Raw genomic sequence first — 25,635 nt, 5'->3', positions numbered from 1 at the left:
CAGATACTAGGCCTCCTTTTGCTGGTGTCCCCCGAGAGCTCTCCAGGTCCCAGGAAGACCTTACAGTTACCTTCCTAAGTGACAGCACTTGTTACATTGCATTCCACAATTTTACTTTACCCTCCATGCCCCACTCCCACTTTTCATAGACCAGGGTCTCTGAACATGGACTGTCCCTCATTTCTGTATTTGCTATGCCGAAATCACAGGTGAGAAAGGACAAAACATTCTATCAGTCTTAGGGGGGAATCCCATTTTCCTAAAAAAGATTGAGATTCCACCCAGAACAAATGAGCTATGATAATGATGCATTAAAAACCAAACTAATAACAGATAACAAGCAATCTCCTTTGCTCTGCTAGACCTTATGAGTTCTCCTCACTTCCAGTTCACTGTTTCAGTACTGATAGATAGAACCTCACTTCATTTGATGGTGATCCAAGCAATACGTGTGCTATAATCAGAATCTTAGGTGTTTTACTACATAATCACTGGTTATAACCCTGAGCATCCCGCATTTTCCCAAATATGGACAGGCGACAAATGCAATCACAAATCCGTTCCTAGTAACAACACTAAAGACTGGAGTGAAACACTGATTTGCAAATGCCTCTTTAGGGCTTATTCTTCTTGAGCAGTAGTTTCTTGGGGATATGAAAAGGTCAACTTTAATCAGTGCCTGCCCATTAGCCCTTCCCCTCTTATATTTTAAGTTATTTGATAAGCTATAAATGAGTGTGAATCCCAGAGGAAGGTAGACTAATCCAAGCGAGATCATGTATGACTTCTCAATACTTTTCAGAATTGTAATGGTAGAAAATCATTAAAAACAACAATAAAACAAAACAAAACAAAAACCCAAACCAAAAACCTTAGTATAATCTCAGTCTGCAAAACGTCTTGCTTTCCCATGCTCTGATGGGACATTAAGCACACAGAACCTAATTTCCTATGGTGTATTAGGCCTTCCTCTTAGGTCTGACAAGGCCTAAGGATAATTATGTGCAGCAACCCACTGTGGCAGAGACTGAATTATCAGTCACATCTCATGGTCTTCTCACAAAAGAATAAGTCAGCCTCTCACTGCTTTATATTGTCAGCTAATCTCTAGACAGACTTCTGGTTGGAGCTGGCTTTTCTCATCAGTCTTGTCAATAATACTCTATTGTCAAGAACTAATTCATTTTAAGGGAATTAATATATTTAAAACAATATTAATGTTACTATTATTAACTTTAATAGTATGAATATCATGATATTGCTACACAGTTTGTTAAATATTTCATACATATGCATATTCCAAATCTTAACTAGATCTTCTAATTTGCTTTTATCCACTTTGAAACAAATTTTACTCCTTTAGTTGAAAATACAGCTTTATAAGTGTTCATATTACAAATCACCTCTCTCATTAGATGTTAACAGCATGTTTCTTCTTGGTATTTTTCTACCACAGTATAAACCCTATGTCAGTAAAGGGCCTATATTGCATCAAAAGTGACCTTGGGGTAGGATTATCAAAAATAAACTCAGTGATCATTGAACATTGTACGTAAAAACACTAAAGTATTACCCTAGGGAAAAAAGCTGAAGTATTTTAGTAAATGAACAATTCTTTATCTGCAGGAGTTAATGTAGGTGCCAAAGGTAGGTAACTAATCATTAAAGACTTAGAATAAAATACACAACATTCTCAGCCATAATTGCTTTTGTATGATCCAGTATGCATTAAACCTGCAGACACCTGAAATCAATCTCACGTGTCACAAAGGTCGGTCATTTAAAAAAAAAAGTTTGATTACTTATTTGTTGTCTATCACGAAAGTAGAATGGATTAATCTCTTGGGCATCAAACAATGAAACCAGCAGGTCTCCCCGAAAATTATTTTGTCTCTTTACTTAATTACCTGTCCTAACCAAAATTCTGTCTCATTACATTACTAATATCCTTCAATAATGCTACTGCAAAAGTCCATGATCTACTTCAACGAACCTGTACCTGTCAGGCTTTGATTGCTTTACTACCTGGAGGGAATATCAGACAACCTGTATGTTTATGAATCTCTCTCTTTATCCTTGGAAATTTCACGGAACAAGATACACCTGCTCTAACTCAGCCCCCAATTTCCTTTACCTTAGAAATTCACTTTTAATAACATTCAAAACATGAACCACGTTAAAAATCAAATAGTTGAGTTCGTAATTGGATGAAAAGGCCTATATAGGGCTTTCTTGGTGCATTAACATCCATAAAATCATATTCTGTGTCCCAAACATCACCCTTGTTCACATGTTAAATAACAGAGCAACACAAATAAGGAAGTAAAATATTTCCAGATGATAACCTGGCTCTCTGAGGGTAAACATAACCACCACCTACTAACAGAATAGCTTTCCCGTCTTAAGGTAAGCCTATATCCAAAATGCTTTCATGTTTCTGCACTTGCCAATTAACATCGGAGAAAATGATCCTCATCTATTTTAAGAAACAGAGAAATTACATTGTTGAAATCTCTAGAATCACATACTTTCCCTTCCCCACCATCAATTTTGTCAGTTTTGTCCTTCGGAAGCTCTAAACATCTTTGAACAAGGGACCCCGATCTGTACCCTTGGGCCAATTAAGTCTGCAGATATTTAAGCCCAAGAGTTTCAAAATTTTGAATTTGAGTGCATGTAGAGACACCATATATTCCTCATTGTGGCCACAGGCCCAGCCTCTCCTATGGTCTTACAGTAGGTGTGATTCACACAACTGCTGGCCAGTCCCTAGAATACTTTGAGTTTACAACTCCTGTTTTCCTCTGTACGAAAACACCGCTATTAGATTCAATTGAAATTTTTAGTGTCTAGCTTCACAAACATGAACTAGAAAAACAGTTGGACAACTGGTTCAGCAAGTCTATTTCTGCCAAATCAACTAACCAAGCAAACATCCAAACACCCAGAACAAAGAAACGCACACACACACACAGACAAGGGCACAGCACGTTTTTTATTTCTAGCTTTTCATGAGGTATGCTGAGCAAAGGAATATCCTATAATGCTAATCCAATGAGTACCTTTCTCCCACAAATATTTTGCATTTTTAATAAATATTAAGCCAAAATAGCAATATATTTTTCAATTCAAAAATATAGTTATAAAAGGAGAAATATATGTAATATTAAATGCTAATGGCTCTAGAATGGACATACATATAGGATACATAAACAGGGTTCTTTGATGTCTGTGTCTGTTATTAAGTAATTTTTAAAAATTCTACCATGTAATTTGCATATAGAAGCCACACTGATTAAAAAATAATAACAAAAAATCAGATCATGCCATTCCCTTATTTAAAACATCTCACGGCTTACACTGCTCTTAGAATAAAATCCCACACCCTTACCGTGTCCTATAAAGCCATAAACCAACCCCACATCCTACCCCTGGTGCCCTGACTCAGGCTGAAACAGCTTTGACCAAGCTTCCTTTCCTGGAGTTCATGAACTCCTTTTCATCTCTGAGCTTTGCACTTGACAGTTTCTCTTCCTCTGACCCCACTCCTTCCCCAGGCCTGTGAGGGGCGAGTTCATGCTCTTTACTCAGGCTTCAATTTCTGTATCCCTTTACTCAGAGGGGCTTTTCCTGAACACCCCCAGTTAAAATGATTCCCCACTCTCTCTCCTCTCCTTCTTTTGTTTTTAAACAATGGCTGTCTTACCTGAGCACTTCTTAACCATCAACCCATGCTTCCCAATCCTTTTGCAAAACCTATCGTTCTAGACACAAGGCAAACTTGATGATGACCATCAATGAGTTACTCTTCATTATGGCCTCGTGACATTTGTCCTGTCCATTATGTCTATTCCCAGACTGATGCTGGTTGTGTGACTGTTGTAACGTAGAGATGAGAAGACAGGCCCAGGCTGAGCAACACAGATACAGACACAGATACGCAGTATGTATCTGGAGAATAGGACTGCAAAAAAATGAAAGGTGATTTCTATGAAAACTGTTGAGGTTGTGGGGCTGAAGGGACTCCATTTGAGGAAGGCTCTGTGTCTGTTCCTTTTCTGCTAGGCCCCATTGACTCCTGTTCAGTATTTTGCCTCCGAATTAGCCCGAGAAGCTTTGTTCCCACTTCAGGGAGGAAGCGAGTGAGTCAGTCATTCTCTGAGTTTGTTCTAGGCCCTCAAACACCTAATAACATCCAAGAAGAGCCAGATCCTGAACATGTTCTGGGACATTAGCTTCAAATAAACCTCGGTTCACTCTGGCATCCATACCCCTGCCTCGGGTAATTTATGGAAGAACCCCTATTGTTCACCCGGCACTCGCCTTTGATTGGACCTTGTCCTGGATTCCTGGAGGAACACGGACCCTAGACCCTTTTCCAAAATAAACCTTTAGCCCCAAGCAAATGAGAGACTCATTTTCCTTTCCTCTCTAAGTCTCCTGGATGCTCCATATGCTATTCTTTGCCTGTCCCTCACGCTAACAAACTCTCTTTCCACTTCCTCTGCATGCATTTGATTTCTATCCTTCACGAAGCCAAGGTCCCTCTTGGCTGGTCCTATAGGATCTTCCACTAGATTCTCGGACCCAGCCGGCCTGCATCATGATGATGAATGCATATTCATGTCAGCTCTGTTCATAAACCAGTTTATGACCACTGTACTAATGTTTGTAATACATATAAAGATAGAAATATATTATTTATATGAATGTGAAAAACATTATTTCTGCAAAAACGATGTGGGATGTCTCAAGAGGATTTGATAAAAGTAACTGGCTAAAAAGGGATTGTTAAATCTTGTGGGGACAAGATAATTGAAAAAATACTTTAAAAAATATTTGACGGGCGCCTGGGTGGCTCAGTCAGTTAAACATCTACCTTCAGCTCAGGCCATGATCTCAGGGCCCTGGGATCGAGTCCTGCATTGGGGAGGGGGTTAGAATCCCTGCTCAGCGGGGAGTCTGCTTCTCCCTCTCCCTCTGCCACTCCCCCTGCTCATGCTCTTGAGCTCTCTCTCTCTGTCAAATAAAATGTTTAAAAAAAAAATCTTTGAAATCTAGGGGCACCTGGGTGGCTCAGTCCATTGAGCATCCAACTCTTGATTTTGGCTCAAGTCACGATCTCAGAGTGGTGAGATCGAGCCCCTAATCGGGCTCTGTGCTCAGCTGGGGGTGGGGGAGAGGATGGGGGGCCGGGGAGGGGGTCTGCTTGAGATTCTCTCTCCCTCTCTCTCTTCCACTCCCCACTCCAGCTCAAGCACATGCTTGCTCGCTCTCTCTAAAAAAACAGAACAAAACAAAACAAAAACCTTTGAAATCTGAAACTCATAATCGTTGACAAAGCAATACAGCAAAACCTTCAATTTTCTTGCATAAACGTTTCGGGTAATGGAGGAAAAATCCTTGAGGAAATTTAATCTGAATTTGGGGGTACCAGAGTCCTTCTCCTTCCATCCCTGCAAGGAAATATACAAGGCGCCCATATCAGACCTCCTCCTCCCGCCCCATGTGATGTCACAGGCTCAAGGGAACTGAGTTTGCTTTAAACTCTTGCTAATGAAAAGGTGTCTTGGACCAGCAGCATCAGCATCACCTGGAAGCCTGTTAGAAATGCAGAATGTGGGGGCGGAGCAAGATGGCGGAGGAGTAGGAGACCTGGATTTCGACTCCTCTCAGGAATTCAGCTGGATAGGGATCAAACCATTCTGAACACCTACAAACTCAACAGGAGATCGAAGAAAAGAATAGCAACAACTCTCTCATCAGAAAAGCGACCACTTTCTGGAAGACAGGACGTACGGAGAAGTGAATCCGAGGCGATATTTGGGAGGATAGACGGCGGGGGAGGGGCCTCCGTCGGCCGCTTCTGGCAAGTGATAGAGCCTGGAGCACAAAATCGGAACTTTTAGAAGTCGGCTCCGCTGAGGGACGTCACTCCGGTGGCTAAGCGGGGGGTGGAACCCTCCGGGACAGTGTGGTCTCAGGACCCTCGGGGTCACAGAAACACCGGGGGTGCCTGAGTGTGGCAGAGCTCCCAGGTATCGGAGCAGAAAGCCGGCTGCAGAGACGGAGCCCAGGCGCGGGCTCTCAGCTCGGGGTGGCCATTGACCGTGATCCGCGGCACAGTCGGGCCACTGCTCCTCCAGCAGGGACCCAACAAGCGGCAGATCCGGGGAGACTCACTTCCTCCCGCGGGAGGAGCCGTGCGGGAGCGCACCGCAGGGATCTGCTGGGTTTGGAGACTCCACCTGGGGTCGGGTGCCAGAGATAGAAACGCGCGGTCACAGGCCGGGTGAACACGGAGTGCGGCCGGAGACCGGGGAGACGGGAGTGACTGACGGCTTTTCTCTGGGGGCTCACTGAGGAGCGGGGCCCCGAGTTCTCGGCTCCTCCGGGGCAGAGATTAGGAGGCCGCCATTTTCACTCTCCGCCTCCAAAGCTGTACAGAAAGCTCGCAGGGAACAAAAGCCCCAGAGAGCAAACCCGAGCAGATTACTTAGCCCGGATTGGGCAAGGGCGGGGCACTTCCGCCTCCGGCAGAGACATTTGGAAACCACGGCAACAGGCCCCTCCCCCAGAAGATCAGCGAGAACAGCCAGCCAAGACCAAGTTTACCGATCAATGAGAACAGCAGAACTCCAGCGCTAGGGGAATACTGCACATAGAATTCATGGCTTTTTTACCATGATTCTTTAGTCGTTCAAAGTTAATTTTTTTTTTAACTTTTTTCTTTTTTTCTGTTTTTGAATTTTTCTTTTTCCCTTTTTCAACCAACATAGTATCCCTTTTTTAAAAAAAAACATTTTTATTTTTCATTTTTAGAGTCATATTCTATCCCTTCATTTTGGCATATATATATAAGTTGTTCTCTTTTTAGAATTTTGAGATAGTTTCTTCTAACAGATCAAAATATACCCTAAATCTCTAGTATATGGTTTTTTCTACTCCCCTGCCTGATCACATTCTCTCCCTTTTTTTTTTCTTTTTTCTTTTTTTAAATCCTCTTCTTTCTTTTTTCAAACAACTTCTTATTAATTCCTTTTATAAAATTTTTTATAATTTCCATCTTTACAATCATATTCCATCCCTTCATCATATCAACCCTTATTTTTGTACATATATAAGTTTTTCTTTCTTTAAAATTTTGGGAGGGACTTTCTTCTAACAGACCAAAATACACCCAAAATCTAGTGTGTGGCACTGATCTATATACGAGCCTGATCATATTTGATCGCATTCTGGGTTTTTTGTTGTTGTTGTTTTGTTTTGTTCTGTTTTTGTTTGTTTTTATCTTTTTCTTTTTCTTTTTTTTTTCTTTTTCTTTTTTCTCTCTTTCCCTTTCTTTTCCCACTGCTTCAGGTCTTTTCTGATTTGTTTAGAGTATATTTTCTGGGGACATTGTTACTCTGCTAGCATTTTGTTCTCTCATTAATCTATTCTCTGCACAAAATAACAAGATGGAAAAAATCACCTCAACAAAAAGAACAAGAGGTAGTACCAACTGCCAGGGACCTACTCAATACGGACATTAGTACGATGTAAGATCTAGAGTTCAGAATCATCACTTTAAAGATACTATCTGGGCTTGAGAAAAGCGTGGAAATTATTAGAGAAACCCTTTCTGGAGAAGTAAAAGGACTAAAATCTAACCAAGTTGAAATCAAAAAGGCTATTAATGAGGTGCAATCAAATATGAGGGCACTAATTGCTAGGATAAATGAGTCAGAAGAGAGAATCAGTGATATAGAACACCAAATGATGGAAAATAAAGAAGCTGAGAAAAACAGAGATAAACAACTACTGAATCACGAGGATAGAATTCGAGAGATAAGCGATACCATAAGACAAAACAACGTTAGAATAATTGGGATCCCAGAAGAAGAAGAAAGAGAGAGAGGGGCAGAAGGTATAATGGAGCAAATTATAGCAGAGAACTTCCCTAATTTGGGGAAGGGAACAGGCATCAAAATCCAGGAAGCACAGAGAACCCCTCTCAAAATCAATAAAAATAGGTCAACACCCCGACATCTAATAGTAAAACTTACGAGTCTCATAGACAAAGAGAAAATCCTGAAAGCAGCTCGGGAGAAGAGAGATGTAACCTACAAGGGTATAAACATTAGATTGGCAACAGACCTATCCACAGAGACCTGGCAGGCCAGAAAGGACTGGCAGGATATATTCAGAGCACTAAATGAGAAAAATATGCAGCCAAGAATACTCTATCCAGCTAGGCTGTCATTGAAAATTGAAGGACAGATAAAAAGCTTCCAGGACAAAAAAAAACTAAAGGAATTTGCAAACACAAAACCAGCCCTACAAGAAATCTTGAAAGGGGTCCTCTAAGCAAAGAGAGAGCCTAAAAGCAACACAGACCAGAAAGGAACACAGACAATATACGGTAACAGTCACCTTACAGGCAATACAATGGCACTAAATTCCTATCTTTCAATAGTTACCCTGAATGTAAGTGGGCTAAATGCCCCAATCAAAAGACACAGGCTATCAGACTGGATTAAAAAACAAGACCCATTGATATGCTGTCTGCAAGAGACTCATTTTAGACCCAAAGACACTCCCAGATTGAAAGTGAGGGGGTGGAAAACCATTTACCATGCTAATGGACACCAAAAGAAAGCTTGGGTGGCAATCCTTATATCAGACAAATTAGATTTTAAACCAAAGACTAATAAGAGATGAGGAAGGACACTATATCCTACTTAAAGGGTCTATCCAACAAGAAGATCTAACAATTGTAAATATCTATGCCCCTAACATGGGAGCAGCCAATTATATAAGGCAATTAATAACAAAAGCAAAGAAACACATGGACAACAATACAATAATAGTGGGGGACTTTAACACCCCCCTCACTGAAATGGACAGATCGTCTAAGCAAAAGATCAGCAAGGAAATAAAGACTTTAAATGACACACTGGACCAAATGGACTTCACAGACATATTCAGAATTCTTCTCTAGTGCCCATGGAACATTCTCCAGAATAGATCACATCCTAGGTCATAAATCAGGTCTCAACCAGTACCAAAAGATTGGGATCATTCCCTGCCTTTTTTCAGACCCCAATGCTTTGAAACTAGAACTCAATCACAAGAGGGCCAATAGGATCCAATAGTACATTAAAAGGATTATTCACCACGACCAAGTGGGATTTATCCCTGGGCTTCAAGGTTGGTTCAACATCCGCAAATCAATCAACGTGATACAATACATTAACAAAAGAAAGAACAAGAATTGTATGATCCTCTCAATAGATGCAGAAAAAGCATTTGACAAAGTACAGCATCCTTTCTTGATCAAAACTCTTCAGAGTATAGGCACAGAGGGTACATACCTCAATATCATAAAAGCCATCTATGAAAAACCTACAGCAAATATCATTCTCAATGGGGAAAAACTGAGAGCTTTCCCCCTAAGGTCAGGAACACGGCAGGGATGTCCACTATCACCACTGCTATTCAACATAGTATTGGAAGTCCTAGCCACAGCAATCAGACAACAAAAAGATATCAAAGGCATCCAGATCGGCAAAGAAGAAGTCAAACTCTCACTCTTTGCAGATGATATGATACTTTATGTGGAAATCCCCAAAGACTCCACCTCAAAACTGCTAGAACTCCTACAGGAATTCAGTAAAGTGGCAGGATATAAAATCAATGCACAGAAGTCAGTGGCATTCCTATACACCAACAAGACAGAAGAAAGAGAAATTAAGGAGTCAATCCCATTTACAATTGCACCCAAAACCATAAGATACCTAGGAATAAAGCTAACCAAAGAGGCAAAGGATCTGTACTCAGAAAACTAGAAAATACTCATGAAAGAAATTGAGGAAGACACAAAGAAATGGAAAAACGTTGCATGCTCATGGATTGGAAGAACAAATATTGTGAAGATGTCAATGCTACCTAGAGCAATCTACACATTCAATGCAATCCCCATCAAAATACCATCCACTTTTTTCAAAGAAATGGAACAAATCATCCTAAAATTTGTATGGAACCAGAAAAGACTCCGCATAGCCAGAAGAATGTTGAAAAAGAAAAGCAAAGCTGGCGGCATCACAATTCCAGACTTCCAGCTCTATTACAAAGCTGTCATCATCAAGACAGTATGGTACTGGCACAAAAAAAGACACACAGATCAATGGAACAGAATAGAGAGCCCAGAAATGGACCCTCAACTCTTTGGCCAACTAATCTTTGACAAAGCAGGAAAGAATATCCAATGGAAAAAAGACAGTCTCTTCAACAAATGGTGTTGGGAAAATTGACTTATCAAAAAGAAAAGAGAAATGACCCAAAACAACAAAATCATGAATGAAAGAGGAGAGATCACAACCAACACCAAAGAAATACAGAAGAATGAAACTGGACCATTTCCTTACACCACACACAAAAATAGACTCCAAATGGTTGAAAGACCTCAATGTGAGACAGGAGTCCATCAAAATCCTAAAGGAGAACACAGGCAGCAACCTCTTTGACCTCAGCCGCAGCAACTTCTTCCTACAAACATCGCCAAAGGCAAGGGAAGCAAGGGCAAAAATGAACTATTGGGACTTCATCAAGATAAAAATCTTTTGCAAAGCAAAGGAAACAGTCAACAAAACCAAAAGACAACCGACAGAATGGGAGAAGATATTTGCAAATGACATATCAGATAAAGGGCTAGTATCCAAAATCTATAAAGAACTTAACAACTCAACACCCAAAGAACAAATGATCCAATCAAGAAATGGGCAGAAGACACAGACATTTTTCCAAAGAAGACATCCAAATGGCCAACAGACACATGAAAAAGTGCTCAACATCGCCCAGCATCAGGGAAATCCAAATCAAAACCTCAATGAGATAGCACCTCACACCAGTCAGAATGGCTAAAATTAACAAGTCAGGAAACGACAGATGTTGGCAGGGATGCGGAGAAAGGGGAACCCTCCTACACTGTTGGTGGGAATGCAAGCTGGTGCAGCCACTCTGGAAAACAGTATGGAGGTTCCTCAAAATGTTGAAAATAGAGCTACCATATGATCCAGCAATTGCACTACTGGGTATTTACCCCAAAGATACAAAAGTAGGGATCCGAAAGGGTACGTGCACCCCGATGTTTATAGCAGCAATGTCTACAATAGCCAAACTATGGAAAGAGCCAAGATGTCCATCGGTAGATGAATGGATAAAGAAGATGTGGTATATATATATACAATGGAATATTATGCAGCCATCAAAAAGAATGAGATCTTGCCATTTGCAACGACGTGGATCGAACTGGAGGGTGTTATGTTGAGCGAAATAAGTCAAACAGAGAAAGACATGTATCATATGACCTCACTGATATGAGGAGTTCTTAATCTCAGGAAACAAACAGGGTTGCTGGAGTGGGGGGTGGGCTAGGAGGGAGGGGGTGACTGGGTAATAGACACTGGGGAGGGTATGTGCTCTGGTAAGCACTGTGAATTGTGCAAGACTGTTGAATCTCAGATCTGTACCTCTGAAACAAATAATGCAGTATATGTTAAGAAAAAAAGAAGAAGAAGAAGAAGGTAGCAGGAGGGGAAGAATGAAGGGGGAGAAATCGGAGGGGGAGATGAACCATGAGAGACGATGGACTCTGAAAAACAAACTGAGGGTTCTAGAGGGGAGGGGCGTGGGAGGATAGGTTAGCCTGGTGATGGGTATTGAGGAGGGCACATTCTGCATGGAGCACTGGGTGTTTTGCACAAACAATGCATCATGGAACACTAAATCTAAAACTAATGATGTAATGTATGGGGATTAACATAAGAATAAAAAAATTAAAAAAAGAAAAAAAAATGCAGAATGTGAGGCCCACCCCAGACCTGCTGAATTAAAACCTGCATTTTAATAAGATCTGCTGGTGATTCACATACAAATAAAAGTCTGCAAAGCACTGCATAAGCCTAATCCTAAAATAAACAAAATTGAAAACAAAAAAGCAATTTAACAATATTATGACAAATAGAAGGAATTTTTTTGGGGGGGGTTATGTTACCAAACCTTTATTTATTTTTTTAAGTTTCTATTTAAATTCCAGTTAGTTAAGATATAGTGTAATATTAGTGTCAGGTATACAATATAGTGATTCAACATTTCCATACATCTCCCCGTGCTCATCATGACAAGTGCACACCTTCATCCCCATCACTAATTTAATCCATCACTCCACCCACCTCCCCTCTGGTCACCATCAGGGTGTTGTCTATAGTAAGAGTCTGTTTCTTGTTTTGCCTCTCTCTCTCTCTCTCTCTCATTTTCTCCCCTTTGCTTGTTTTTGTTTTTTAAATTCCACATGTGAGTGAGATCATATGTATTTGTTTTTCTCTGCTTAACATAAATACATTCTAGCTCTATCCATGTCATTACAAATGGCAAAATTTCATTCTTTTTTATGGTTCAATAATATTCCATTTTGTGTATGTGTGTATATGTGAGCTACCATATGATCCATATATACACACATATACACTACATCTTCTTTATCCATTCATCAGTTGATGGACATGGGTTGTTTCCATAATTTGGCTATTATAGATAATGCTGCTATACACATTGGGGTGCATGTACTCCTTTTACTATTTTTGTATTACTTGGATATATACCTAGTAGTGCAATTGCTGGATTGTAGGGTAGTCCTATTTTTAAATTTTTGAAGAACCTCTATACTGTTTTCCACAGTGGCTGCACCAGTTTGCATTCCCACCAACAGTGCACGAGGGTCCCCCTTTCTCCACATCCTTGCCAATGCCCGGTGTTTCTTGTGTTGTTGATTTTAGCCATTCTGACAGGTGTGACATGATATCTCATTGTAGTTTTGATTTGCATTTCCCTGATGATGAGTGATGTTGAACATCTTGTCATGTGTGTGTTGGCCATCTGGATGTCTTCTTTGGAAAAATGTCTATTCATGTCTTCTGCCCATTTTTTAACTGGATTATTTGGTTTTGGGGTTGAGTTTTATTTTATTTTTTTATTTTTTTAAAGATTTTATTTATTTGTTTGACAGAGAGAGCACACACACACGGAGGCTGACCAGCAGGCAGAGGGAGAGGGAGAAGCAGGCTCCCCACTGACCAGGGAGCCCGACGCGGGGCTCGATCCCAGGACCCTGGGATCATGACCTGAGCAGAAGGCAGACGCTTAACTGACTGAGCCACCCAGGGACCCCGGGTGTTGAGTTTTATAGGTTCTTTATATATTTTGGATACTAAACCTTTATCAGATATGTCATTTGCCAATATCCTCTCTTTTGCCTTTTAGTTTTGCTCATTGTTTCCTTCACTGTGCAGAGCTTTTTATTTTGATATAGTCCCAATAGTTTACTTTTGCTTTTATTTTCCTTGGTGCAGGAAATATACCTAGAAAGAAATTCCTAAAGCCACTGTCAAAGAAGTTACTACCTGTGTTTTCTTCTAGGATGTTTATGGTTTCAGATCTCATTTGGGTCTTTAAGGCATTTTGAGTCTGTTTTTGTGTATGCTGTAAGAAAGTGGTCCAGTTTCATTCTTCTGCATATGGCTGTCCAGTTCGCCCAACACCATTAGTCGAAGAGACTGTCTTTTTCCCATTGGATATTCTTTCTTGCTTTGTCAAAGACTAAATGATCATATAGTTGTGGGTTCATTTCTGAGTTTTCTATTCTGTCCATAGATCTATGTGCCTCTTTTTGTGCCAGTACCATACTCTTTTGATCACTATAGCTTTGTAGTATAACTTGAAGTCCAGAATTATGATGTTTCCAGCTTTGCTTTTCTTTGTGAAAACTGCTCTGGTTATCCGGGGTCTTTTGTGGTTCCATATAAATTTTAGGTTTGTTCTAGTTCTTTGAAAAATGCTGTTGGTATTTCGATAGGGATTGCATTTAACTGTGTAGAGTGCTTTGCATAACACAGACATTATAATGATATTTATTCTTCCAATCAGTGAGGATGGAATGTCTTTCCATTTCTTTGTGTCTTCTATTATTTTCATTAGTGTTTTATAGTTTTCAGAGTACAGGTCTTTCAACTCTTTGGTGAAGTTTATTCCTAAGTATCTTATTATTTTGGATGCAATTGTAAATGGGATTGTTTTCTTAATTTGTCTTTCTGCCACTTCATTATTGGTGTATAGAAATGCAACAGATTTCTGTATATTGATTTTGTATCCTGCAACTTGACTGAATTCATTTTTCGGTTCTAGTAGTGTTTTGGTGGAGTCTTTCAGGTTTTCTATTTCATGTCCTCTGCAAATAATGGAAGTTTTACCTCTTCCTCACCAATTTGGATTCTTTTTAATTTCTTCTTGTCTGCTGGCTGGGCCTAAGAATTCTAGTACTATGTTGAAAAAAAGTGGTGAGAGTGGACATCCTTGCCTTGTTTCTGACCTGTTTTTCCCAATTGTGAACAATGTTAGCTGTGGGGTTTTCACATATGGCCTTTATTATGTTGAGTTATATTCCCTCAAAACCTACTTTGTTGAGGGTTTTTATCATGAACGGATGTTGTACTTTGCCAAATGCTTTTTCTGCATTATTGAAATCATACGGCTCTTATCCTTTCTTTTATTAATGTGGTGTATCGTGTTGATTGATTTGCAAATATTGAACCACCATGCAGCCCATGAATAAATCCCACTTCATTGTGGTGAATGATTTTTTAATGTATTGTTGGATCCTGTTTGCTGGTATTTTGTTGAGGATTTTTACATCCATGTTCATCAGGGATATTGGTCTGTAGTTTTCTATTTTAGTGTTGTCTTTATCTAGTTTTGGTATCAGGGTAACGCTGGCTTCATAGAATGAATTTGGACGTTTCCTTCCTCTATTTTTTGGAATAGTTTGAGAAGAATAGGTATTGATCCTTCTTTAAATTTGCATGTGACGCCTTCTGGTTCTGGATCTTTTCTTTGTTGGGAGTTTTTTTATTATTGACTCAATTTCTTTACTGGGTATCAGTCTGTTCAAGTTTTCTATTTCTTCCTATTTCAGTTTTGGAAATGTATATGTTTATGTTTCTAGGAATTTATTCATTTATTCTAGGTTGTCCAATTTGTTAGCATCCAGTTCTGCAAACTATTCTCTTGTTTGTTTTTCTGCGGTGTTGGTTGTTATTTCTCTTCTCTCAGTTTTTATTTATTTTTATTTATTAATTTTGTAAAGATTTTTTTTATTATTTGAGAGAGAGAGAGAGCATATGAGCAGGGATGGGGCAGAGGGAGAGGAAGAAAGAGAATCTCAAGCAGACTCCCTGCTCAGCACAGAGCTCAATCTTGGACCCCTGAGTTTGTGACCTGAGGCCCTCCTGGGTATTAACCCCTTATTGGATATATCATTTGCAAGTGTCTTCTGCCATTCACTAGGTTGCCTTTTCATTTTGTTGACAGTTTCCTTCCCTATGCAAAAGTTTTTTAGTTTGATGTAGGCCCAACAGTTGATTTTGCCTTTGCCTACCCAGGCTGAGGTAAATAAATGAGACAGCCCTTCTGTTAGAAGCCAGATTGAAAAACAAGCAAATAGAAATCCTGTTCCTGGGCGCCTGGGTGGCTCAGTCGTTAAGTGTCTGCCTTCGGCTCAGGTCATGATCCCAGGGTCCTGGGATCGAGTCCCACATCGGGCTCCCTGCTCAGCGGGAAGCCTGCTTCTCCCTCTCCCACTCCCCCCTGCTTGTGTCCTCTCTCTCACTGTGTCTCTCTCTGTCAAATAAATAAATAAAATCTTTAAAAAAAAAAAAAGAAATCCTGTTCCTTCAGAGATAATCTAGTGAACATGAGGCTTAATCGGAAATGGAACATAAAATACTATAGTTGAAATGGGAAGGTGTCTATGTATGACCCTGTTTTCTCGGGGGTGGAGGGAAAGTTGTGGCAAATCGATCAGAAGCCATACAGTTATATTTAGTACATATTATCACCAGAAACATCACACATCAAAAATTATTTCAGCCAAGTGGTGACTAAGAGTGACTCTCTCGGATGAATGCCACCTTTTATAAAAAGTGTCTCATAAAACCTGAATTGTTTTAGAATCTGCAAATCTCATAGTCTTCCTGGCAAGATCTACTATGCTGCCGACAAGAATGTTGAGTTTACATTTGGATACTACAGTTCCTTTTGTAAATGTCTCTGCCTGTAATCCAGGAATATGTCCTACCTAATCCTCACACAGCTTACCATCTAGACAACAGAAGAAATCTTGAAACCATAAAATCAGCCTGCTTATGTTTCAGTGAGAATAAACCCCTCTACAGAATTCCCCTGCAAAAAAAAAAATTCTGCCAAATATTTTTTGAAACTCATCTAACTATTCCTCTGCACCCCCCCAAAAGGACCTACATAACAAAAGCATTAAAAGTATCTGCCTAGCATTTGCTCTATTATTTTTTTCCAATAGCTTTATTGGAAAGGGTATCAAACCCTGCTGTAATTTATGCTTTTTGACTTTGTCTTTGAATGTGATCATAATTAAGGGTACAAATTAACCAAATCGATATTTGTAAATTAAGCAAATTAGAATTTTTGTTTTCCTCTTAAAGGAAAGTTTGCATTGGGTTTAAGTGATTTAATGCACAGCATTTCTAGCACACCCAAATTTAAATTCAAATCAAGGCCTTTCAAGTGGTGACATCAAAGCCCCATTGTGAGCCTATGAGGATGACCTTGCTTGGAACACAGGAATCTCTCATTTTCACATGTGTTCAGACTACTTGTATTCCATCCTCATTTGAGGCTTTGTTTGCCTAGAGGGGAAACAAAATTTGCTTAATTAGAATGCTTTGTGAATTGGAAGTGAGATGAGCTCCAGGATCTTTGGTTGGTAAGGATTTTGTTGTCATTATTTTCAGATAAACAAGTTTTAGCAATTTCCCCCCTAGTTCCTGCCTCCTCCGCTGGGACATGCAAACTCATTGAGCCTTGAGCAATAATAACCTTGGTTTAAAAGGGCCCAAATCTGCTCTCCTGAAGAATTCGAGTTGGATTATCCTGGGGAGAGGAGAAAAGAGGCTTTTCATTATCCCTTGTCCTTTCTCTTTCACCCAGGATTTATTCACAGGGAGGGGAAAGACTGATGACTTGGTCAGGGACACAGCCAGGACCAGCCAAGGTAGGATTGTGAAACTCATCTCTGTCAGGGCCAGCACTGGATGGAGTCTCACAATGACAAGGGCTGGAATGTGGTGTTTCTGCACAAATTTGCTCTTCAAGGGAGAGAAGGAATAAAGCGGGTTGCGGGAGGTGCTGAATGCTGTTGTTTGTTTGTTTTTTTTCACTAAGCCTCCCAAAACCACAGACCTGTTCCACAGACATGATCATGGCTGCCACCCCAAGCAAGTAGTATTCTCCCCAGCTCAGCTTTAGGCATCAATTGTGTCTTTTGGATCTCGCATGCCATACTACTAAAGCCTTCATTGTTTCCTTTTAATAAGGAAGAAAAATCCACTTACATCCATAGAGGCATGGAATATCACCATTTAAAATATTTTTACTCCAGTTGGCATCTTTATTTACACAGTGATAAAATATTTTGAATTGCTGAAAAGAGCTTCTAATAGTGGGCTTTGAGGCCTCAGCCACAATATTGGGGGGAGGAGAGATATTTGTTGTTCAGGGAGGAAGGTGGTGGTAGCAAGTAGGTCTTTCAGGTACTCTAGTACTCACACAGATTTCAGTCCTAAGTTCCATTCCATGCCCTCTTTGGGAAGGCTGGGTCATGGTTAATATCTAAAATATCTATCAAGAACCTGCTAAGGGGGCGCCTGGGTGGCTCAGTTGGTTAAGCGACTGCCTTCAGCTCAGGTCATGATCCTGGAGTCCCGGGATCAAGTCCCACATCAGGCTCCCTGCTCGGCGGGAAGTCTGCTTCTCCCTCTGACCCTCCCCCCCTCATGCTCTCTCTCTCTCTCTCTCTCTCAAATAAATAAATAAAATCTTTAAAAATAAAAAAAGAACCTGCTAAAGGGCACCGGGGTGGCTCAGTCAGTTAAGCATCTGCCTTTGGCTGAGGTCAGGATTCCAGGGTCCTACGCCCTGTGTAGGACTCCCTGCTCAGGGGGTGTCTGCTTCTCCATCTCCCCCTCCCCCCACTTGTGCTCTCTCTGTCTCTCAAATAAATAAATAAAATCTCTTTTAAAAAAAGAACCTTCTAAATGTCAGACACTTGACATACATCATCTCTAATTTGATTAAAACATGGAGGCATTTGGAAGAAATATGCTTAGGGAAGCTAACAGGTTGGCCCTGAGTCCCAGAGCTTACAGGAGGTAGAGGTACCACTGAACCTACGTTTGTCTGACTCCCACCCCTTATTCTCCCCATTACATCATTCTGCTTTAAGAAGGAGTTGGAGAGAAGGCAGAACAGTTTTCACACTTTCAGAGAAAATCAGGCTTGTTTCACCGAGTGAGGAAGGTTATCACGAGCTAGAAGAGGTAACTTTAAGGCAACAGTGAAAGATTTATAAAATCAACCTTTTGTCCTTACATATGTTTTTTCTTTCCCTTTTAAGAGCCAAGTACTAAGCCAGAATAAATAGAAAAAAAATGAAAATAAAACAAAATGTAAGAACATTTATATGAAATAATAGTTTATAAGGAATCTATAAAACTAAATATGCCCTTGTGGGTTATTCTAGTCAATATCAAATTTAGACAATCCTGAGATCTAATTTTCATCTGATTCTTTAACAAAAATTTTACTTATAATTTACATACCATAAAATTTACCCATATAAAGCATAAATATTCATAGTTGTGCAACCATTGCAACAACCTAAGTTTAGAACATGTTCATCACCCCAATAACGAAACCCTATACTCATGAGTACCCTCTCCCTACTCCTCCCCACTCAGTCCTAGCAACCACTGGTCTGATTTCTGTCTCTACAGACACTCTCAAGTCTGTATAAATGGAATCATTCAACATGCGGTCTTCTGTGACTCGCTTCTTTCACTCAGCATGTCTTCAAGACTCATCCATGTCGTAGCGTGTTTTCTACTTTTTGCCTATTATAAATGGTGGTGCTATGGACATGTGCAGGCATGTTTTTGTATGCCCATGTGTTTCATTTCTGTTGGGTACATACCTAGGAGCAGAATTGCTATATCATATAACTCCATGTTAAATTTTAGAGGAACTGTCAGACTGTTTTCCAAAGCAACTGCACCATTTTACCTTCCCACCAGCAACACATGAGGATTCCAGTTTCTCCACATCTTTGTCAACACTGGGTAATTTATTTTTGATTGTGGCCATGCAAATGTATGTGAATCCCCTTGGAGCTCTGATTTCACTTCCTTGATGGCTAATGATATTCAGTATCTTTTCATGTGCTATTCATTGGCTATTTGTATGTCTTTGGAGAAATGTCTTTTCCCTGTAATCTATTTGCTGAAAATAAAATAAAATGTTTTTTGATTTCAGTATTTCTATTTTAGGTAAGCAGATGGTCAGATGACAAAGTCTCTAAAACATGAAATTAGTTCTTTAGTGATTTAAGAGTCCCTTAAATGCCTACAATAGGAGGAATCAAATTGCAGTGGTAGAAGTAAGGGTTTGCAATTACATTCTTAAATCTTTTGGGAAAATGTAGCTAATCATTTTCATGGTTTATACCTCTTGAAGGGATTCAGGACACACTACCCCAAAATTTGGCATCTTGGTATATTGAATATCTTAAACTGAATGAGTCTGAAAAAAATGGCAGAAGGTCACTGTGACCTTCCCCCTCTCCTAAACCCCAGAAACAGGCCATAAAGCCCTCTGGTGGGAAGTGCCTCCCTATACCCCAAGGAAAGGAACATCCTTATCTTCAAGGACTAAGGCATTCTGAGAGGAACTCACAGACCTTGCTAAATTTCCCCCAGTTCACTACACTTACTTCATATTCTCTGACCTATCATATTTCTGCCCACTTTTGATCAAACCTAGCATAACAATACTCAGGTCTGTTTCTCCCAGTCTTCATTTCCTTATGAAGGCCCCTGTATCATGGAAGACTATCACTGAATAAATTTGTATGCTTTTTTCTTGTTAATCTGTCTTGGTCAGTTTAACTTTCAGACCTAGCCAGGGAGCCTAAGAGGGCTGAGGAAAACTTTGTCCTCCCCTATGCTCTGAAGACATTAGTTGACTCTGAAGGGAATAGAGAGGGTGCTTTTTTATTGTTATTCCACATAAATATTCTTACATATAGTAAGCTCTTGGTCTGTGATTTGTGCTAGATACTGATATTACTCCTTCAAAAATAAAACCGTGGTTCAGTCGGTTAAGAGTCTGCCTTCAGCTGGGCTCATGATCCTGGAGTCCCGGATCTGATCCAGCCCCATATTGGGCTCCCTGCTCAGCGGAGAGCCTGCTTTTCCCTCTCCATCCCCTTCTCCCCCACCCCCCAACTCATGCATGCTTGCGCATGTTCTCTCTTTCTCTCTCTCTCCCTTGCTCACTCTCTCAAATAAATAAATAAAATCTTTAAAAAAATAAAAATAATAATAAAACCATGGACACAGAAGCCGTAAAAGCAACGTGAAAACATGAGCCAGTTCTGTTCATTGCTCCGAATACTCTGAAAGACAGAGAGGAAAAGAGGATGGACGGAATCAGCTCAGCTATGAAGACCTCCACTTTAGGAAAGGAAAGGAAAGAAACTAGAATGGTCTGATAAAGGACTTTAAGATCCAGACAGGGAAAGAAAAATGTGACCTCTCTTATTTACTGCTTTCCTTGTATTTCCTTATGTAGTAAAGCTATATTTTGTACAAGAAATCTAATACAAGGTTTACAATGGTGGAGGCAATCTTATGTTGAAAAACTCTCTAACAGCTGACTCTGTTTGACCCAGAGGTTTCAAGCTCCTGAAATCTTGCTTCAGACAAACAACAGAAATGGTATCAGAGTTTTATCTAGCTTGAGCTTTTATGGCCTAAACCTTTCTATTCCCTATAGCTTTATCCTGTACAATAGAGGACAGATTTTTAAAAATACGTTTCCCTTTATCTAAAGCAAGCTGTAATAATCCCATAAAAAACCTTGAGGAAATATTTGCACTATTTGCTAATGTTAAATATAGGGTACATGTATCGCAAATGTTTGTCTTATGAATGAAGTGTTCATATAAACTCAGCCCTTTCTTCGTGCTTTCAAAGATGGGATATATACCACGCTACAGTGTCAACTGAAATTTCAGAATCAATGCACCAAAATGTTATGTTTTAATGAATCCTCATTTAGTATTTTGTGTTTAACACATACCTAGCATTTCTCAGCCTGACTTAAGAAAATGATCTTACAAAATTATAAGTATTGGAAAAAGCTTTTATGAAATACCATCAGCTTAAGTGAAGAGTGGTAAAATAACATAAATCCAATAATTACGCTTATTTTACCATAAATTGGAAACTACCACAATACTGAATTACAAAGTTATAGATTTTTTTAATGGAATATGAGTTTTATCTGGGAACTCCTAATGAGTATCTTCTTTAATATTTACTTGGCATTAATTTAGCAAATGTTTTTTAATTTCTTGTAGGCAGATTTATGTAAAAGTATTCATCATATTTTAAAGAGTATTTCCTTATGACTACCATATTCTTTTCAAATTTTTACTTATCTAAAATAAAAGCAAATGGGTACATTTCCAGTTTATGAACCTGTCACTACATATCTATCTCATATACCTGAGGCATGATCTCAGGTTCCTGGGCTCCCTGCTCAGTAGGGAGTCTGCTTCTCCCTCTCCCTCTGCCCCTCCCCCTGCTCATATTCTCTCTTGCACTCTCTCTCTCTCAAATAAATAAATAAATCTTAAAAAAAAAAAAGCACAGTTATAAGAATCTGAATCTGTAAGCATTCAGAGAAGCATTCTTGGAACAGAAGTGAATTTTGGAGACTGAGGAGTTAGTAGGGAGCCACCCTGGGGAGAGGACTTGCCTGAACCAAGATGGAAGAAGTAGCACAGCGCTGTCAGATGACTGCATACATGGTTTGAGGGGGGGATATGAAGGAATAGCAGGAGATACAGATACTGTGAGGTCTACATCTCCAGTGCCTCAAGGGATAAGCTAAAGAGTTTGATCTTTGTGCTGGAAGACAGAGGGAGAAACACAAGGGTTTTAGAGAGGGAAATGAAAAGTCCAGAGTGACATTTGAGAAAGATCTCTCTGAAAGAGCCCAATTATGAAAAAAATCACAGGAATTGGTGGAAAATATCCCCATGGCTCACAACAATCCACAATTAAGACCTTCAAGGGATCCAAAGGAGAACGGCCCTGTTTTTGCAAGAGTGAGACACCAAGTGACTGCAACCATCAAGAACTCAGTCAAAAACCAATAAGAAAAGGATAAGAGAAAAGAAAAAGAAAACCATCAGCTTACTTCTTTGGCACTAGGCTTGCAAGGCAAGTCCTTTTGCAGAGACCACTGACTTGCAACTGCATGTAAACTACGGTTATTGACTTCACAAGATAAATCTTCAGCACAGGTACAGCCTAAAGTGAAGAAAGACACCTGTAGCAATAAGAAATGATAGTTGAAGTGAGGGAAGATTAAGATCTAAATGTTAGAAACTTTATCTCCTGGACGTTTCTGAAAAAACACAGATTCCTGGGCCCCGTCCCCAGAGATTCAGATTCAAATAGATCTAGCATGGTGGTGGTGGTGGTGGTGGTGTGTGCTAGGGATTTTTACTTGTACTTACTTGTTATTTAAAAAAAATCCTAACCCCAGCCATGCTTGGACATTAGAAATAAGTGAATGCCCAAAAAGTAACCTACTCCCTCAGACAGAAGGTAAAATTTACCTACAGTCGACTTGGTTTGGTCAGAAGCCTTCTCAGACCCTCCCTATCAATGGCTTCCCTTGCTAGGGGCTTGCAGGGAGCTGCAAAATGTCAAGGGGGCTGTTGAAGCTGGCTGCATAGGTTTGCCCTTTCTATTTGCTTTGATTCATGTTCTAATTAATGTCTTACCAAACTGTATGGCCAAAGATGCCAACAGTGGGAACAAAAGACCTCTTCCTGATCTTCAATCCTCTCCTCTTACTCAAGGGGAAGACTGAAATGTTAGTATGGACCTTATGCAGCAAGATTTTTTTTTTAAAGATTTTATTTCGTTATTAGAGAGAGAGAGAGAGAGCACGAGAGGAGGGAAGGTCAGAGGGAGAAGCAGACTCCCTGCCGAGCAGGGAGCCCAATGCAGGACTCGATCCTGGGTCTCCAGGATCATGACCTAAGCCGAAGGCAGTCGCCCAACCAACTGAGCCACCCAAGTTCCCTGCAAGATTTTTTTTAATAAAAATTTTTAAAAATCTCATATCAGAGAGGTTGGCCATGAAACAGAAATACGGATCTCTTATGTCCCTTTGTCACCTATGGTCCTACCAAATTTCCTCTCCTTCCAATCAGCAAATCAAGACTTCAAAAGGTACATTTACGGGAGCACCTGGGTGGCGCAGTTGGTTCAGTGTTTAACTCTTGGTTTGGGCTCAGGTCATGATCTCAGGGTTGTGAGATCAAGCCCAGCATAGGGCTATGTGCTCAGCACGTGGTTGGCTTGGAACTCTCCCTCTGCTCCTCCTGCCTCTCTCTCTCTCTAATAATTAATTAAAAAATAAAGATACATTTAACATACAAATATTAGGATCATTTTTCTAGGTTGTCCCAAAAGCCAGTGCCTCTCTGAGCACAGATAGATGATGAGATGCCCGCTTCTCCCCCAGTGACTGGCACTATCTTTGGACACTGTGGCAACAGAGTCTAGTTACAGCCAGCACTGGCCCCCCTGGGAGCAGAGAGGTACAGTTACTGCCCTGTGAGTTCATAGGGTTGCTTCCTTAGAGTCACTGGTGAGCATTTATCGAGGTGCAAAATTCTCACAGTTTTCTTGTGGCAGACTTGCCCAGTCCAAACCAGATGTTCCTGAAAACTCATTCTCCCCTTCTAAAAACAAAAACAAAAACCCCAAAAGCCTTATGCACTGCATTTGTAAAGAAGGGGCAGCTGAACTGTACACTCTGCTCCCGGGTGCTTTCATTTTAAAATCCAAAAAAACCGCACTGGGAGGTATAATGAACAGGAATACCTGCAAATGTGCATCAAATAAATGAAATGGACAAGAATGTTCCTATCATTCCATCAGCCCAGATGTCTATCAACAGGAGGGTGGGTACAATGTGGCATATTTATTCAATGGAATACTGGACTGCAATAGAAATGGGAGAAAAAAAATCCATCCCTGTGTAACAATATGCCTGGCAGGAACCTTGACCACAGAAGCCAAGCACAAAAAACTCATATCCTATGGGGCACCTGGGTGGCTCAGTCAGTTAGGCATCTGCCTTCAGCTCAGGTCATGATCCCAGGGTCCTGGGATCGAGTCCTGCATCGGGCTCCCTGTTCCGCGGGAAGTCTGCTTCTTCCTCTGCCTCTGCCTCTTTCCCCGCTTGTGCTCTCTCTCTGTCAAATAAATAAATAAAATCTTAAAAAAAAAAACAAAAAAACTCCTATCCTATGATTCCTTTCCAAAAACAGGGCAAAGTCATGTATGGTGTAAGAAAGGAGGATCATGGCTACTTCCAAGGAGAAACGAAGAGAGAATTATCTGGAGGGGCACAGAGAGGGCTCGGAGGGCTTCGTCGGGAGTTGGCCAGGTGTGCTCACGTGGTGATATTTTACTGAGTTGCACGCTGATGATTTGTGTGCTTTTCAGCATGCTCTATGTTAATAACATGTTTATTTTTTTTTAAGGATTTTATTTATTTGTTAGAGAGAGAGAAAGCGCAGAAGCAGGGGGAGTGGGAGAGCGAGAAGCAGGGTCCCTGCTGAGCAGGGGGAGCCCAATGCAGGGCTCGATCCCAGGACCCTGGGATCACGACCTGACCCAAAGGCAGACGCTTAACCGACTGAGCCACCCAGGCGTCCCAATAACATGTTTAAAATGGTTTTGAAACTCATTGATTTCAGGATGATCATTTTAATTACATTAGCCTTGAATCAATGGCAGGAGGTAAGGAAGAGAGGATGGGCAACGTAGATTAATGAAACATCTGCTGTTATTTTAAAGTAGGTGTTGTCACATCAACCTCCTCAGCAAACATTTCCGGGCTCGTTTGTGACCACAGAAAGGGACATGGCGGTGTTTAGTAGGGGGGAGAAAAGAAGTCGTCATTTAGACATTTTTAAATTTAGCAAATTTTTGTTTGAGAAGATAGCACCGTCATAAAGAAAATTAGAGGTAGAATCCTCTTCAGAATAAAGGAGTCCTGGTGACAGGTGCCTCTTTTCCTCTTCCACCGACTGCTGTGTCTACCACTCTCTGTTCAGGGAAACACGGAGGGTAAAATTGCGACAGATTTTCTTTTTCCCTTTAGTTCATTAGTGACTTTTTGAAACACTGAGTAACAAATAATGGTTTAAAGGAGGCTTTACCATGGTCATAAATTCCAGCCACAGGGTTATTGGGTTTATTGTGTCTGAAGGGGTGCTTTCCCACAGAACTTCCTGCAATGTCAGAAATGTGCCTTTGTGACGGTTACGCTATCCCTACCACATGGGCTACCAGCACTTGGAATGTGGCTCGTGAGACTGGGAAAACATGTTTTCACTCTAACATAATTTAAGTTAATTTA

General features: G+C 40.4%; 1 protein-coding gene across 3 annotated transcripts in view; it reads right to left on the bottom strand.

Annotated features, from left to right (window-relative positions):
* The window catches only part of PRKG1 (protein kinase cGMP-dependent 1), a 1,253,946-nt gene that overhangs the window by 558,675 nt on the left and 669,636 nt on the right, over positions 1–25,635 (bottom strand). The window lies entirely within an intron of this gene.

This window comes from Mirounga leonina, unplaced genomic scaffold, assembly GCF_011800145.1.
Source record: "Mirounga leonina isolate KUSES-001 unplaced genomic scaffold, KU_Mleo_1.0 Mir_152, whole genome shotgun sequence".
Classification (NCBI taxonomy): Eukaryota; Metazoa; Chordata; class Mammalia; order Carnivora; family Phocidae; genus Mirounga; species Mirounga leonina.
This window is presented reverse-complemented; position numbering and strand designations above follow the sequence as displayed.